The 17,543-nt window shown below is 58.9% G+C and overlaps 1 protein-coding gene across 1 annotated transcript in view; it reads left to right on the top strand.

Annotated features, from left to right (window-relative positions):
- LOC137477554 (maestro heat-like repeat-containing protein family member 6) overlaps positions 1 to 17,543 on the top strand; it is a 123,552-nt gene that overhangs the window by 79,576 nt on the left and 26,433 nt on the right. The gene's annotated exons all lie outside the window — the stretch shown is intronic.

Genomic DNA, 17,543 nt, shown 5'->3' with positions numbered 1-17,543 from the left:
AGAATGTATTATAATAGACAGACTCCCAGGATCTTTCTTTTGCTGCCCAGAGTGTGCAGGGCATAGGGGAGGAGGGGGAAATTTTGCTTGGGCTCAGCCAGGTGCCCAGGCGTGCAATGTTGCAGGGAAAATGGCCAGAGGCCCCTTGGCCTTTGGCGGTTCTGCTGAAGCCTTTGTGCCGCCCACAGAGCGGGTGGGCAGGGCCGGAGCTGCGGGGATCCCTGCGGGAGCGGTGCCTGGAGATGGCCACAAGCCCTGTCCCAGGCAGGAAGCGCCATCCGTGTGCTCCTGCCCGTGTGTTGCTGGCTGGATTGCTGAGGGCTCCGAGGTGCCTCTTGATGGGGCTCCTCTGGAGCTCCTGCGGGGCTGTGGCGCTGCTGCCGGGCAGGTTGGCCGGGCTGGGGGAGACCCTGAGAGGCTGGGGCAGTGGGCAGGCCTGAGCAAGTGGGTGTCAGAGGCCACCAGCGGCCCCCAGGCAGCCGCCTTGTTCCAAGCACCCGGCTGCTCTGGCGCTTCCCCAGATCGTCTCCCAGGCCTGCGGCAGAAGCCCTCGATGCTGGGACACCACCCCAGCAGGAGGGTGGAGACACCCCAAGGTGCCCAGGCTGAGCTAGCTGGGGACACGGAGGGCAGGGGGCGGGGTCCTGGGCATGGCCACTGGCTGCTGCCAATGAGGGGCAGGCGGCAGAGGCAGGGCTGGCGGCCGGCCCCGGCTCTCGCGGCTGCCCAGGCCACGGTGCTGTGACCGAGGCCCCCCTGACACAGAGCTCTGGGGCCGCAGAGCTGCTGTCACCATGGGGAAGGCGGCTGTGTCTTCTTGAGCAGGGCTGCGGAGGCGCTGCTGCCCCGGTGCCTCTGGACCCCACAGGAACAGCACCGGAGCGTGCTCAGGCACAGCAGCACCCTGAACGCCGGCACCTGCTCAACGAGGCTCCCGCACCCGCCGGGATGCCAGACGGGGGGAGACTGTGGGCGCAATTGCCCGTGCTTTGGCAAAAGGCTCCATCAGCCTTCACCACAATGGCTTTCTCTTGACTTGCCAGCCTCACAGCAACGCTTGGCTTCCATGGCCGTGCTTGAGGGCAGAGTCACCACCTTCCACAGGCGGACGTCCCGAGGCAGCGGCATTGGTGCCATGGTGAGAGAGAGACTCTGATGGGGCACGAGCCCTGCGCTGCAGCTGCCCTCCCTCTCCCTCATGTGGGCACCTTAAAGGCACATGTGTCAGCTCTGAAACTAAATCCTGGACGTGCTTGCAACAAAGAACAAAGGAGGCGCCGGAGAAAAGCTGGGTCTTCTATGGCTCAGTTTTGCTCTCCACTTGGGGAATCACAGAATGCCACAGCACGTTGTTCTGCAAAGTATCAGAAAGATCATCCAGTTCCCACCGCCCTGCCACGGCCACAGGTGCTGTGCAGGCGCAGCTGTCACTAGGATTGGAAGAACACTTTTCCATGTTTACCTTTTCTCTCCTGGATTTCAAGCTAACATGAAAAAATCGGCTGGTTACAGCTGAATTTTGTGGCTCACAGGACTTGGAATAGCAGTCTCCAGCGGGCCATGGGATGTCCATTCGGCCTTTGCTAGATCATCCCAATGGACCTCAGCTCTCCCTGATAGGTTTATAGAATGTTAATCCTGCCCTAGATTCCTCCCCTGCCATGCCCTCCTTGGTTGGTTGCCCTATACCACTCCCCCCTATAAAAACCTCTGCAGACCCCCGGAGCTTTTCTGAGGCGTTGTTCCTGCAGCTGACCTCGAGGCCAGACCACAGGACTTGGTGACCTGTGGCCTTCCAAGGCTTCGATTCTGCAGGTGCCCCTGAGGGCAGTGTGGCACTTGGTGCCCCAGAGCTTTTCTGAGGCATCTCCCACCCCTGCCTCCAGTGCCCTCGAGGCCAGACCACAATCCCTGACAGGAGTCTCCTGTCATTGTGGCAGGAGCCCTTGAGACCAGAGCGCAGGGCTTGCTGTCCTGTAGCCTTCCTGAGGCTTCTCTCTGGAAGGTGCATTCCAGGACTGCTGCAGGACCTGCTGCTAACCTGGAGATTTTCCAAGGCACCTCTCCTGCAAGTACCCACAAATCCAGTCACTGACATGGAGCAGAGACCCCCGAGAGTGCCCAAGCTGGCCTGGCTGGAGGAGGAGGAAGATGAGACCAGTGCCATCCTGCTGGATTTGCTTTAGGAGAAGGGTGTTTCCAGACCAGAGCAAGTAAGCAGCCTGTGGCCATGCTTCAACTCCCTCATGAGTCACATGGCTTCCCCAGCCACACCTGCTGGTCCCTGTGAGCCTTTGAGGCCATCGCAGTGCGGTGGGAAGGGAAGCACTTCTCTGGGGACACTGGGAACATCGCTCCCTCTGGCAGCTTTCCACATCGCCCCGTGCCTTCTCCAGGTGCCCGCCATGGCACCAGTGGCTCATGGCCAATGATTCTGCTGAGCACAGGCTGAACAGGACTCTGCTGCATCTCGCCCAAGCACAGCCAAATGACGCAGTAATGACACTCCTGCGTGTGGCCCCGTCCTGTGACAGGTATGGGGCCCACCTGCCCAGAGGGCTCAGGGCTCCCCAGCCCATCGCCCTGTACAGCTTATCCCAGGTGTCTGACCAACAAAGGGTTCCAGGGCCCTCTGGCTGCTCCCTTTCCCAGCCCTGGCATGTCAGCCCCGAGCCTGCTGCCATGCTCCCTCGCTGCTCCTCAGGGGCCTGTCCCCACAGGGCTGGGCTGCCTGGGTGCTGCTGGCGAGGGGCAGTGGGCAGAGGCAGAGCTGGCGGTCAGCCCGGGCCCCTAGAGATACCCAGGCCACGGTGCTGTGCCTGAGACCCCCTGAGACAGAGCTCTAACCCCGCAGAGCTGTCATGGCCATGTGGAAGACCATCATGTCCTTGCCCAGGACCGCGAAGCTGGCGCAGCGAATTCTCCTGGATGTGCTGGGGAGCTGGCCGAAGCACAGCACGTGCACCTCCGATGGGGACAAAACGGGTGTCTTTGCCCTAGCTGTGAGTTTTGGCCAGTGGCCTTTGCTGGCCCCAAAGCCGCCTCTCCTGCAGCTCTCCTTCCTCCTTCCCCCACTGCATCTCCCTGCCTCAGGTGCTGGCCTGAAACATGGCCTAGGGGCAGCTGCAGGGCCACCGGTCCCGCTGCTGCCCCTGTGTTTCTCTGGGCCTCTCCCTGCCACACTCGGGCCCTGCCACACGGACATCTCGGCACTGAGCGTGGTCTCGGGGGGCTTTGTCCTTTGCAGGCAACTGTGGTGATGTGGAAGATCCTCCAGGAGCCCTGTGTCTCACACATCGTGAAGGTGCACTCCTCCCGTGTACTTGTGCATCTGCTCTTCCAAGTGTTCTTCAGCACAGAAGAGACGCCAGAGGAGGTTGATACCTTCTGGAAGGGATGCCAGGAGCAACACGGCCTTGCCACCAGCCCCAACAGGTGCTCCATTCCAGTCCTCCTGTCCCTGCCGCATCAACAGGGCAGGAGCCACTGCTCCCAGTGTGACCCGGGCCTTGCTCTGCACACAGGTTTGCCGTGCGGACCCTGAAGTCCCTGCTGTGCCGAGAGCAGTACAAGGATGTGGTGATGGCAATGGAACGCAGGTGTGGCTGGGACACGCTGCTCTGTGCTGACACCCAGCACTATGCCGTGGGTCTGCTGGCCAGGTGAGACCCCCTTCTCCCCGCTGCCTCTGACATTTGTGCTCTGCCCCTGGGGGGCCCCACACAGTCCCCGTGGTCGTGGGCCAGAGGGCCTTGTCACTGAGGGATGGCCAAGCAGCCTGGAAAAAGCAGGGAAAGGGGGGTGCCCACAAAGAGCCAAATCTCAAATGGCCCAGGTCCCCTTGCTGTATGCTGGGGAAAGACCAGACCACTGTGAGTCAATCCTGGGAGAGGTTTGTTCCCCCGGCTCACAATCTTATGGACTTTTACTCCTGACAGGGAGATGTCCGGCATCTCCATACGCTCATGTTCCCGGATCTTTCGCTATCTTCTCCAGCTGCTCAGCACACAGGAGCCACGCTGGGATCTGCCCGCCCTGGCATTCCTTGTGGAGGTGAGCCTGTTGGCCAGCGCTGCCTCGCTGAGCTGCCTCCCAGCTCTCTGCCCTCTTGTAGCCAGAGCGGCCAGGACAGTGTCCACGCCCTGTGCTGCTGCCTGGGCCCAGCCCTGTGCGTTTCTGGGCTCCGGCCGGCCGGGTCCCCTGTCAGTGCCCCGTGCCTTTCAGGTCCTCAAGCACCTGGACTTGAGTGAACGCGAGGCTGACAGAGTCCTGCAAATCTTCTCAAGGCACCTGCGCAGCGAGTGCAGGGAGAGGCGTCGCCTGGCACTCAAGGGCCTTCTCAAGCTCACTGACAATCCCTCGACGGTGAGAAGGGGGCAGTGGCTGAAGCCGTGCAGGCAGCATGGGGCTGGGGAACACCGTCGCTTGGGCTTGGCTGTAGTTTGGGCGCTGGGGCAGCTGCTCCCAGCTCTCCTGCCTCCCACTTCAGCTGCCCGAGTGCTTCGGGACAGGCCTTTGGCCTCTTGGCCCTGTGGCAGCAGGGTGGCCATTCACAAACTTGTGTTCTACACAGACCAAAACAATGTGGAGCCTGACTGAAAGTCTTGTGGAGCTCCTGCGGGATGCAGATGGAGAGATTGTTAAGATAACAGTCATGGTACTCAGCTTTATAATCTTGGACAGCGACAGATGGATAGGCAGCCCCATCGCCCTGCAGCTGGCTGAGGCACTTGTGCTACTCTTTGACCTCGTAAGGCTCTGTGCCCCCAGCCACGGCCACTGGGTACTGCCCAGACACTTGGTGCCCTGTGGATTTGCAGGCATGCGCCCAGCTGAGCCCCCTCGCAGCCCATGCTGAGGTCTTCTTTTTGTCTCTTAATACAGGACAATAGCCAGGTACAGCTGCTCTCCATTTGTCTCTTCAGAACATTGCTGACTCTTCTACTGGGAAGGGAAAGCAAGGCCCTGAAGTTACAAGTGCGCCACAGCCTGCTGCCACTCTTCTTCCACTGCCATGATGAGAATGGGCGCGTGGCAAAGGTGAGGACTTTGTGGGCTGCTGCTGTCCCCCTGGCAGGGGGCTCGGCTGTCTCCTGCCCTGGCGGGCTGCAGCCTCCTCCAGGCCTTGGCACAGGGACGTGGGTCCTGTGCCCTGGGCTGTGGGGCCATCCCCGTATCTCTGCTGCTCTCCAGGCTTCTCGGGAAACGCTGCTTTGTGTGGCCGAGTTCCTGAAGAGAAGGGATCTTGCGAGACTGGTGAAGAAGGAGAAATTCTGGATCTTCGCCAACTGCCTAGTAAGGATGGCCTGGAAGCCCCAGGCTCAGCCTGGAGAAGCCCCCTGAGCGCGGTGCTGGGTGTGTGGGCTGGCAGCTGTGCCCCTGCCCGGTGCTGCACCCAGAGGCCGCACTGGCTCTTCTCCAGGCTCCCGTGGGCCCCAGCCGGGTGCCGATGGAGCCCCGGCCCGGCGGGGCTGCGGGGCCGCCCCGCGGCTCCCCGGGCAGCAGCCGGCCCTCTGCCCCCTCCAGAGCCCGGTGCCAGCGGCTGCTGGCCGGGCCTCGGGGCTGTGCGGGCAGGGGAGGCCGGGGCAGGGCGCAGGGAGCGCCCGGCCCAGGGGCCGAGCCCGCGCCAACCCTTCCCTCCTGCCGCTCTCTGCAGCTGGAAGAGGACAGGAGCCGAGTGGCCGAGATCCTGCGCCGGGCCCTGCCCTACCTGGAGAGCCCAAATGACATCAGCCTAACCGTTGGAAGCCTGGCAATTGAAACATTGTGCATTCTCAAGGCAGTAGAGCAGGCTCCCATCCCAATGTTCCAGAGGCTGCGGGATCAGCTGCGCAGGGCATGGCAGACACGGCCTCGTCTGTCGCGGCTTGGCTGGCTGAGCTGCTGGAGCTCTGTGGAGGGCTGATCCAGGAGGCTGTCTTTGCTGGGGCCACCTGAATCAGCAGCGATTTTATTTTTCTGTATAATTGATCTTTTCTTCATTTTCTTTTCCTATACTATGTAAATATAGAATGTATTATAATAGACAGACTCCCAGGATCTTTCTTTTGCTGCCCAGAGCATGCAGGGCATAGGGGAGGAGGGGGAAATTTTGCTTGGGCTCAGCCAGGTGCCCAGGCGTGCAATGTTGCAGGGAAAATGGCCAGAGGCCCCTTGGCCTTTGGCGGTTCTTCTGAAGCCTTTGTGCCGCCCACAGAGCGGGTGGGCAGGGCCGGAGCTGCGGGGATCCCTGCGGGAGCGGTGCCTGGAGGTGGCCACAAGCCCTGTCCCAGGCAGGAAGCGCCATCCGTGTGCTCCTGCCCGTGTGTTGCTGGCTGGATTGCTGAGGGCTCCGAGGTGCCTCTTGATGGGGCTCCTCTGGAGCTCCTGCGGGGCTGTGGCGCTGCTGCCGGGCAGGTTGGCCGGGCTGGGGGAGACCCTGAGAGGCTGGGGCAGTGGGCAGGCCTGAGCAAGTGGGTGTCAGAGGCCACCAGCGGCCCCCAGGCAGCCGCCTTGTTCCAAGCACCCGGCTGCTCTGGCGCTTCCCCAGATCGTCTCCCAGGCCTGCGGCAGAAGCCCTCGATGCTGGGACACCACCCCAGCAGGAGGGTGGAGACACCCCAAGGTGCCCAGGCTGAGCTAGCTGGGGACACGGAGGGCAGGGGGCGGTTGCCTGGGCATGGCCACTGGCTGCTGCCAATGAGGGGCAGGCGGCAGAGGCAGGGCTGGCGGCCGGCCCCGGCTCTCGCGGCTGCCCAGGCCACGGTGCTGTGACCGAGGCCCCCCTGACACAGAGCTCTGGGGCCGCAGAGCTGCTGTCACCATGGGGAAGGCGGCTGTGTCTTCTTGAGCAGGGCTGCGGAGGCGCTGCTGCCCCGGTGCCTCTGGACCCCACAGGAACAGCACCGGAGCGTGCTCAGGCACAGCAGCACCCTGAACGCCGGCACCTGCTCAACGAGGCTCCCGCACCCGCCGGGATGCCAGACGGGGGGAGACTGTGGGCGCAATTGCCCGTGCTTTGGCAAAAGGCTCCATCAGCCTTCACCACAATGGCTTTCTCTTGACTTGCCAGCCTCACAGCAACGCTTGGCTTCCATGGCCGTGCTTGAGGGCAGAGTCACCACCTTCCACAGGCGGACGTCCCGAGGCAGCGGCATTGGTGCCATGGTGAGAGAGAGACTCTGATGGGGCACGAGCCCTGCGCTGCAGCTGCCCTCCCTCTCCCTCATGTGGGCACCTTAAAGGCACATGTGTCAGCTCTGAAACTAAATCCTGGACGTGCTTGCAACAAAGAACAAAGGAGGCGCCGGAGAAAAGCTGGGTCTTCTATGGCTCAGTTTTGCTCTCCACTTGGGGAATCACAGAATGCCACAGCACGTTGTTCTGCAAAGTATCAGAAAGATCATCCAGTTCCCACCGCCCTGCCACGGCCACAGGTGCTGTGCAGGCGCAGCTGTCACTAGGATTGGAAGAACACTTTTCCATGTTTACCTTTTCTCTCCTGGATTTCAAGCTAACATGAAAAAATCGGCTGGTTACAGCTGAATTTTGTGGCTCACAGGACTTGGAATAGCAGTCTCCAGCGGGCCATGGGATGTCCATTCGGCCTTTGCTAGATCATCCCAATGGACCTCAGCTCTCCCTGATAGGTTTATAGAATGTTCATCCTGCCCTAGATTCCTCCCCTGCCATGCCCTCCTTGGTTGGTTGCCCTATACCACTCCCCCCTATAAAAACCTCTGCAGACCCCCGGAGCTTTTCTGAGGCGTTGTTCCTGCAGCTGACCTCGAGGCCAGACCACAGGACTTGGTGACCTGTGGCCTTCCAAGGCTTCGATTCTGCAGGTGCCCCTGAGGGCAGTGTGGCACTTGGTGCCCCAGAGCTTTTCTGAGGCATCTCCCACCCCTGCCTCCAGTGCCCTCGAGGCCAGACCACAATCCCTGACAGGAGTCTCCTGTCATTGTGGCAGGAGCCCTTGAGACCAGAGCGCAGGGCTTGCTGTCCTGTAGCCTTCCTGAGGCTTCTCTCTGGAAGGTGCATTCCAGGACTGCTGCAGGACCTGCTGCTAACCTGGAGATTTTCCAAGGCACCTCTCCTGCAAGTACCCACAAATCCAGTCACTGACATGGAGCAGAGACCCCCGAGAGTGCCCAAGCTGGCCTGGCTGGAGGAGGAGGAAGATGAGACCAGTGCCATCCTGCTGGATTTGCTTTAGGAGAAGGGTGTTTCCAGACCAGAGCAAGTAAGCAGCCTGTGGCCATGCTTCAACTCCCTCATGAGTCACATGGCTTCCCCAGCCACACCTGCTGGTCCCTGTGAGCCTTTGAGGCCATCGCAGTGCGGTGGGAAGGGAAGCACTTCTCTGGGGACACTGGGAACATCGCTCCCTCTGGCAGCTTTCCACATCGCCCCGTGCCTTCTCCAGGTGCCCGCCATGGCACCAGTGGCTCATGGCCAATGATTCTGCTGAGCACAGGCTGAACAGGACTCTGCTGCATCTCGCCCAAGCACAGCCAAATGACGCAGTAATGACACTCCTGCGTGTGGCCCCGTCCTGTGACAGGTATGGGGCCCACCTGCCCAGAGGGCTCAGGGCTCCCCAGCCCATCGCCCTGTACAGCTTATCCCAGGTGTCTGACCAACAAAGGGTTCCAGGGCCCTCTGGCTGCTCCCTTTCCCAGCCCTGGCATGTCAGCCCCGAGCCTGCTGCCATGCTCCCTCGCTGCTCCTCAGGGGCCTGTCCCCACAGGGCTGGGCTGCCTGGGTGCTGCTGGCGAGGGGCAGTGGGCAGAGGCAGAGCTGGCGGTCAGCCCGGGCCCCTAGAGATACCCAGGCCACGGTGCTGTGCCTGAGACCCCCTGAGACAGAGCTCTAACCCCGCAGAGCTGTCATGGCCATGTGGAAGACCATCATGTCCTTGCCCAGGACCGCGAAGCTGGCGCAGCGAATTCTCCTGGATGTGCTGGGGAGCTGGCCGAAGCACAGCACGTGCACCTCCGATGGGGACAAAACGGGTGTCTTTGCCCTAGCTGTGAGTTTTGGCCAGTGGCCTTTGCTGGCCCCAAAGCCGCCTCTCCTGCAGCTCTCCTTCCTCCTTCCCCCACTGCATCTCCCTGCCTCAGGTGCTGGCCTGAAACCTGGCCTAGGGGCAGCTGCAGGGCCACCGGTCCCGCTGCTGCCCCTGTGTTTCTCTGGGCCTCTCCCTGCCACACTCGGGCCCTGCCACACGGACATCTCGGCACTGAGCGTGGTCTCGGGGGGCTTTGTCCTTTGCAGGCAACTGTGGTGATGTGGAAGATCCTCCAGGAGCCCTGTGTCTCACACATCGTGAAGGTGCACTCCTCCCGTCTACTTGTGCATCTGCTCTTCCAAGTGTTCTTCAGCACAGAAGAGACGCCAGAGGAGGTTGATACCTTCTGGAAGGGATGCCAGGAGCAACACGGCCTTGCCACCAGCCCCAACAGGTGCTCCATTCCAGTCCTCCTGTCCCTGCTGCATCAACAAGGCAGGAGCCACTGCTCCCAGTGTGACCCGGGCCTTGCTCTGCACACAGGTTTGCCGTGCGGACCCTGAAGTCCCTGCTGTGCCGAGAGCAGTACAAGGATGTGGTGATGGCAATGGAACGCAGGTGTGGCTGGGACACGCTGCTCTGTGCTGACACCCAGCACTATGCCGTGGGTCTGCTGGCCAGGTGAGACCCCCTTCTCCCCGCTGCCTCTGACATTTGTGCTCTGCCCCTGGGGGGCCCCACACAGTCCCCGTGGTCGTGGGCCAGAGGGCCTTGTCACTGAGGGATGGCCAAGCAGCCTGGAAAAAGCAGGGAAAGGGGGGTGCCCACAAAGAGCCAAATCTCAAATGGCCCAGGTCCCCTTGCTGTATGCTGGGGAAAGACCAGACCACTGTGAGTCAATCCTGGGAGAGGTTTGTTCCCCCGGCTCACAATCTTATGGACTTTTACTCCTGACAGGGAGATGTCCGGCATCTCCATACGCTCATGTTCCCGGATCTTTCGCTATCTTCTCCAGCTGCTCAGCACACAGGAGCCACGCTGGGATCTGCCCGCCCTGGCATTCCTTGTGGAGGTGAGCCTGTTGGCCAGCGCTGCCTCGCTGAGCTGCCTCCCAGCTCTCTGCCCTCTTGTAGCCAGAGCGGCCAGGACAGTGTCCACGCCCTGTGCTGCTGCCTGGGCCCAGCCCTGTGCGTTTCTGGGCTCCGGCCGGCCGGGTCCCCTGTCAGTGCCCCGTGCCTTTCAGGTCCTCAAGCACCTGGACTTGAGTGAACGCGAGGCTGACAGAGTCCTGCAAATCTTCTCAAGGCACCTGCGCAGCGAGTGCAGGGAGAGGCGTCGCCTGGCACTCAAGGGCCTTCTCAAGCTCACTGACAATCCCTCGACGGTGAGAAGGGGGCAGTGGCTGAAGCCGTGCAGGCAGCATGGGGCTGGGGAACACCGTCGCTTGGGCTTGGCTGTAGTTTGGGCGCTGGGGCAGCTGCTCCCAGCTCTCCTGCCTCCCACTTCAGCTGCCCGAGTGCTTCGGGACAGGCCTTTGGCCTCTTGGCCCTGTGGCAGCAGGGTGGCCATTCACAAACTTGTGTTCTACACAGACCAAAACAATGTGGAGCCTGACTGAAAGTCTTGTGGAGCTCCTGCGGGATGCAGATGGAGAGATTGTTAAGATAACAGTCATGGTACTCAGCTTTATAATCTTGGACAGCGACAGATGGATAGGCAGCCCCATCGCCCTGCAGCTGGCTGAGGCACTTGTGCTACTCTTTGACCTCGTAAGGCTCTGTGCCCCCAGCCACGGCCACTGGGTACTGCCCAGACACTTGGTGCCCTGTGGATTTGCAGGCATGCGCCCAGCTGAGCCCCCTCGCAGCCCATGCTGAGGTCTTCTTTTTGTCTCTTAATACAGGACAATAGCCAGGTACAGCTGCTCTCCATTTGTCTCTTCAGAACATTGCTGACTCTTCTACTGGGAAGGGAAAGCAAGGCCCTGAAGTTACAAGTGCGCCACAGCCTGCTGCCACTCTTCTTCCACTGCCATGATGAGAATGGGCGCGTGGCAAAGGTGAGGACTTTGTGGGCTGCTGCTGTCCCCCTGGCAGGGGGCTCGGCTGTCTCCTGCCCTGGCGGGCTGCAGCCTCCTCCAGGCCTTGGCACAGGGACGTGGGTCCTGTGCCCTGGGCTGTGGGGCCATCCCCGTATCTCTGCTGCTCTCCAGGCTTCTCGGGAAACGCTGCTTTGTGTGGCCGAGTTCCTGAAGAGAAGGGATCTTGCGAGACTGGTGAAGAAGGAGAAATTCTGGATCTTCGCCAACTGCCTAGTAAGGATGGCCTGGAAGCCCCAGGCTCAGCCTGGAGAAGCCCCCTGAGCGCGGTGCTGGGTGTGTGGGCTGGCAGCTGTGCCCCTGCCCGGTGCTGCACCCAGAGGCCGCACTGGCTCTTCTCCAGGCTCCCGTGGGCCCCAGCCGGGTGCCGATGGAGCCCCGGCCCGGCGGGGCTGCGGGGCCGCCCCGCGGCTCCCCGGGCAGCAGCCGGCCCTCTGCCCCCTCCAGAGCCCGGTGCCAGCGGCTGCTGGCCGGGCCTCGGGGCTGTGCGGGCAGGGGAGGCCGGGGCAGGGCGCAGGGAGCGCCCGGCCCAGGGGCCGAGCCCGCGCCAACCCTTCCCTCCTGCCGCTCTCTGCAGCTGGAAGAGGACAGGAGCCGAGTGGCCGAGATCCTGCGCCGGGCCCTGCCCTACCTGGAGAGCCCAAATGACATCAGCCTAACCGTTGGAAGCCTGGCAATTGAAACATTGTGCATTCTCAAGGCAGTAGAGCAGGCTCCCATCCCAATGTTCCAGAGGCTGCGGGATCAGCTGCGCAGGGCATGGCAGACACGGCCTCGTCTGTCGCGGCTTGGCTGGCTGAGCTGCTGGAGCTCTGTGGAGGGCTGATCCAGGAGGCTGTCTTTGCTGGGGCCACCTGAATCAGCAGCGATTTTATTTTTCTGTATAATTGATCTTTTCTTCATTTTCTTTTCCTATACTATGTAAATATAGAATGTATTATAATAGACAGACTCCCAGGATCTTTCTTTTGCTGCCCAGAGCGTGCAGGGCATAGGGGAGGAGGGGGAAATTTTGCTTGGGCTCAGCCAGGTGCCCAGGCATGCAATGTTGCAGGGAAAATGGCCAGAGGCCCCTTGGCCTTTGGCGGTTCTGCTGAAGCCTTTGTGCCGCCCACAGAGCGGGTGGGCAGGGCCGGAGCTGCGGGGATCCCTGCGGGAGCGGTGCCTGGAGATGGCCACAAGCCCTGTCCCAGGCAGGAAGCGCCATCCGTGTGCTCCTGCCCGTGTGTTGCTGGCTGGATTGCTGAGGGCTCCGAGGTGCCTCTTGATGGGGCTCCTCTGGAGCTCCTGCGGGGCTGTGGCGCTGCTGCCGGGCAGGTTGGCCGGGCTGGGGGAGACCCTGAGAGGCTGGGGCAGTGGGCAGCCCTGAGCAAGTGGGTGTCAGAGGCCACCAGCAGCCCCCAGGCAGCCGCCTTGTTCATTCCAGGTTTGACTTACAAGACAGATCCTGGGCACTCTGTAACACCATGAGTGTTGTTGGAAACCGTAATGCAGGGAATTCTCAGATCTTTGGACCTGTAAGCCAAGGCTTAGAATCCTTAGAATTACAGGCTTTGTTCTGAGGCCTTGGAAAAGCCTTCCAAACTTAGGTGCTAGAAGTCGATTTATAGTTTAAAGCAGAGACACATTAAGCTAGGTGGAGCAAAGTTTAGAGTTTTAGAGTTTTAAGATATAGAAAAAATAAAAGTAGTTACAAAGGTAAACAAGTAGTTTAGAGTGCAGTACTGTAGGTTTGTGTGCCATAACATGATTGGCTAAGAATGCTTAGACTGTAGCATGAGTCCATAAGAGGAAATATTGAAGGATTGGGTCAAAACCATAAATAGCCTTGTTGACAGTGTTTTATTGGCCAATAAATCCTTTAACGGTCTTGTTACTAGAAGTCTTGTGACCTTCTGAGACTTGCGGTGAAGATGTGAGCCAAACTCACCCTTCCTGTCTAGGTAGAAGATGAGAGAAATAAATGGCATATTGGTGTTACCAGTATTGCGAAGGGGACATGCCTTGGCTTGTCTGGCCCTGCTGCTGAACCAAATAGCGGCCACTGTGGTGTTTCACCCCAGAGACACTTTTGGCTAGCTGGATATTTCAGCTGGGCACGTGGAGACAAGTCCAGGCATGCCAGAGCTCCGGTGGCGGTGGGATGGAGCTTCCTCTTGTAGAGGGTCTGCTCCCTCAGGATTTCCTCTGCCGGAGAAGCTTTTATGGCTATGGTGAAGGAAAGGAGTCGGTTCTGATGGAGGGTTTTAATCCAGAGCTTTTATTTTGGCCCGCAGGCCTCTGAATGTAGCAACAGCTCCAAGCAGAACTGTCCGGACCGCGAGGTTGTCCCTCTTTTACCTGGAGCAGGGGAGGGGGGGAAGGGATAGGGAGCCCACCAACCAGGTAAGGGAGGGGTGGTCTCAGGGGACAAAGGACACCTGGATGGCCCAATGCCCCCCGGGGGCGGAGGGCATCTTTTGAGTCTGCCAATCACTCGACGCACTTCTGGAATGCCCGGAGTGACAGACAGTGCTCAGCAGGGGTCAGGGTGGGGAAAGGAGGAGTGATTGACACACCTGGGAGGAAATCTTCCCCGGTGGGAGGAACCAGGGTTTGGGGGTAAACCATGAAATCACACTGCAACAATGGCATCATCTAAAAAACTCAGAGGTTCGGTCTCTAACTCATTCCAAACTCCTTCAAATCCCCCTAAGTGTGATTTAGCTAAAAATAGTTGACAAGGACTCTTAATGCTAGCTGTTGGACTGTGTGAAAAATGCATATTTTATGATTGGCTTTTCGCAAATATTAAATTGAATACTATATGTATTATGTTATATTGATTAGAAGTGCTCTATTAACATTTTAATAGTATGGTAAATGTAGTTTTATAGTTAAAATAGAGCCTATGTAGGTGGGGGTTTTTTTTACTAGCTCAAGCAAGAGATGAGATAATGAAGAATCTCTTCACACAGAGATGCCAGTGATGGGGGCCCATAAAGAATTACTGCCTCCTTATCGGAAAAAGACAAACATTCTTCCACCTAATCTCTGTCTTTATGGAACCACCAGGACTAAAGGGAAGAAGTTGACAAACCCAGAAAAGTTCTTAATTTGCAAGGAATTTATGCATCATGTATGAGATGTATGAATATGCAACAGGCTATTGCTTTTAAAGATTATTCCTTTGTTCACAAGGCATGCTTATCAGGCTTAAGTGCCCGAGAGCATCCGGACGCCCGTAATTCTTTGCTTTTCATTGTCTTGTAATTGTCCTAACTCTAAATTTTCATTACTCTAATTGTATTACTATTTTTATAACTATTTTATTACTATTAAACTTTTAAAATTTTAAAAACCAAGTGATTGGCGTTTATAACAGACTGCAAACCAGCTGCTTTAGAAACTTTCACACAACCCTGTGTAGTTATGTGCCAAAAATGTATCATTTTAAGAATCTGTCCCAACTGACTTGAATAGAGGCTTGTTTGAAGGGTATTCTTGGAGAAACCCTCCCAGCAGAGGTCTGGGCTTTGGCCTAGCTGTGTCCCCTGCTGGTTGTGAAGTGTGCCATCAGCTCCAGGTGTTTCTGGGCTAAAAAATATAATCAAGTCACTTTGACTTGCTCTTTTTGGCCTATAAATGCTGGACCCACTTTCAGGGCAAATTTGGAGACCTCATCTATGGGTGAATGGACAACCTAGGATCTTCCCAGTTGCTGGGAATGGTTCTCCAGGCCCCTGGTGCAAAACGGGGCTCCCCAGCAACTGCGGATCTGCAAGATGATAAACAATTTAGGCAATTGGTGATGCATCTTTCTAAATCGCTCTCCTTTCTCTTGTATAGTACTGATTGAGGTGCACTACTTTGCTTGCTTTGCTTGTCACTAAAACCAAGCACACAGTTTCATTGAATGTATCATCATACTTTTGTGGTTCCTTAATATTCACAGTAAAATAAGAACATTATTTCCAGTGGTGTGTCCTTTAAATTGCCTCTGTCAATTGGCAGAACGACAGGAGGCTGCTGAGGTGGGAAGCCCCGAGGAATTGGGTGTCAGAGGCCACAGGCAGCCCGCAGGCAGCCTCCTCGTTCCTGACAGCCGGCTGCTCCAGCGCTTCCCCAGAGCGTCTCCCAGGGCTGCGGCAGAAGCCCTCGAGGCCGGGCCTCAGCACGAGGGTGGGGACAACCCTGAGGTGCCCAGGCTGGGCTGGCTGGGGACACGGAGGGCAAAGCTCCCATGCTGGGGCATGGGACGAGGTAGCGGGAAGTGATATAACCTGAGATTTTACCCCACAAATGTTCTTTCTTTCCCCTAACATTTACTAAAGCTTTTGTCAGAAAATTATCTCTATGTGCCCTCTAGAAATTACTCAGACTTTTCCTCAAAAGTAATTTTGCCCCCTAGAGATCACCTCAACTTGTTCTGCCAAAATGTCCACTACCTTACACATTTCCACAGACTACCTCAGATTTTATTATTCTCACAGTCCAGTGATTACCTCCATGTTAACCCCCAAATGTTCAATCCGTGCCCTACAGGTGACACCAGGTAATTCCAGAATTCCTCTACTATGAAGCTCTCTCCCTCTAAGCTACTCCAGCTTTACCCCTCACAAAGATGAAACACTCCCTAGTCCTGAGACAATACTGCCCCGTGCTCCTCCGTGTGTGTGAGCGCAGCGCAGCCCCAGGGCACCTCCCACACGGCTTACGGAAGGCCGCGCGGCGCCTCGCCCGGAGGGGCGGACGCGGCGGGTTCGAGTTCCCCGCCCGCGGCTGAGGGGACCGGCGGGGCGGGGCCGACCGTGCCTGGGCGGGAAACGCCGCCTGCGGCGGGGACCCGCCCGGCCCTCCCGTATCCCGCAGGGCGCGCCCACGTCCCCTCAGCGGCCCGGGCGTACCTTCAGCGAGCCCGTGTCCCCCTCAAGTGACGCTCACCTTCCCTCAATGACACCCACGTACCCTGAGGGACGCGACAGACACCCACCTCCCTCAGTGACCTCCGCGTCACCTCAGTGGAATCCAGAGCAGCTGTCACCCCCTTCCCTCTCAGTCACCCTCATATCCTGTCAGTGGCATGCAGGCACCTGGCATTCAGAGACCGTCATGACACCTCAGTGGCACACGGGGCGTCTGCCTTCCCTTCAGTGACGCATAAGGCACCTGCAACCTGCAGTGGAAGCCTCATGTCTGCTCAGTGACCCATGTGTCCCCTCAGCTTCACTTGGGACACCCAACTTCCCCTCAGTGACCCTCAATCTCTAATCAAGAGGTACCAGGCATCCCCTAGGGGACTCACACCGAGTGCAGTGGGTCGTGAGGACCAGGGGCCAGCAGCAGGCAGAAAGACGCCATGGCTGGGGAAAAGGCTCTGCTCTGCTTACAGCGTGGGCTGAGGGCTGGGAGAGCTCCAGTTCCCCCTTGAGGTGTCAGAGACAGCGCCTTTCAACCTCCTTGTAGGGCTGCCCCTCTCTGCAGGCAGCCAAAGGAGCAACGTTGGCAAAAGGCCAACGACAGCAAAGCAAAGGCCCAGCCCTGCACACAGGGAGGTGGCCCAGTGCAAAGCCAGCGTGGCACCCTGAAGGTGCCCGCTGCACTCTCCTGTGTGCCTGCCCTGGGAATGTCAGGAATGCCCTTTGCCCAGGGGGCCTTTCGGTGGCCCCTCTTGGGCTCAAAGCTGCTGCTCTTCTCGCTCAATAATGTCTAAACCCACAGAGCTCGGCATCCCCCATGGCAACAGGAACAAGACTCAGCAAGCTCAGGCAGTCAAGCTCGATGCCAAAGGCAGAGGGGCCAGGGACTCCAGTCTCAGCACATGGAGGGCACACGCCCAGCCCAACTCCAGGACTCACAGCCCCGAAAGGCCGGGACCAGGGTTCTGTGCCTGATTCCAGGGGGTCCCTCCAACTGCCCATTCAGGAAGTGCCAGAGCAGCCAGGTGTCAGGGACAAGGCGGCTGCCTGGGGGCTGCTGGTGGCCTCTGACACCCACTTGCTCAGGCCTGCCCACTGCCCCAGCCTCTCAGGGTCTCCCCCAGCCCGGCCAACCTGCCCGGCAGCAGCGCCACAGCCCCGCAGGAGCTCCGGAGGAGCCCCATCAAGAGGCACCTCGGAGCCCTCAGCAATCCAGCCAGCAACACACGGGCAGGAGCACACGGATGGCGCTTCCTGCCTGGGCAGGGCTTGTGGCCACCTCCAGGCACCGCTCCCGCAGGGATCCCCGCAGCTCCGGCCCTGCCCACCCGCTCTGTGGGCGGCACAAAGGCTTCAGCAGAACCGCCAAAGGCCAAGGGGCCTCTGGCCATTTTCCCTGCAACATTGCACGCCTGGGCACCTGGCTGAGCCCAAGCAAAATTTCCCCCTCCTCCCCTATGCCCTGCACACTCTGGGCAGCAAAAGAAAGATCCTGGGAGTCTGTCTATTATAATACATTCTATATTTACATACTAAAGGAAAAGAAAATGAAGAAAAG

This window comes from Anomalospiza imberbis, chromosome 7 (assembly GCF_031753505.1).
Source record: "Anomalospiza imberbis isolate Cuckoo-Finch-1a 21T00152 chromosome 7, ASM3175350v1, whole genome shotgun sequence".
NCBI lineage: Eukaryota > Metazoa > Chordata > Aves > Passeriformes > Viduidae > Anomalospiza > Anomalospiza imberbis.
Note: the sequence above shows the minus strand (reverse complement) of the source record. Positions and strands in the feature narration are given on the sequence as shown.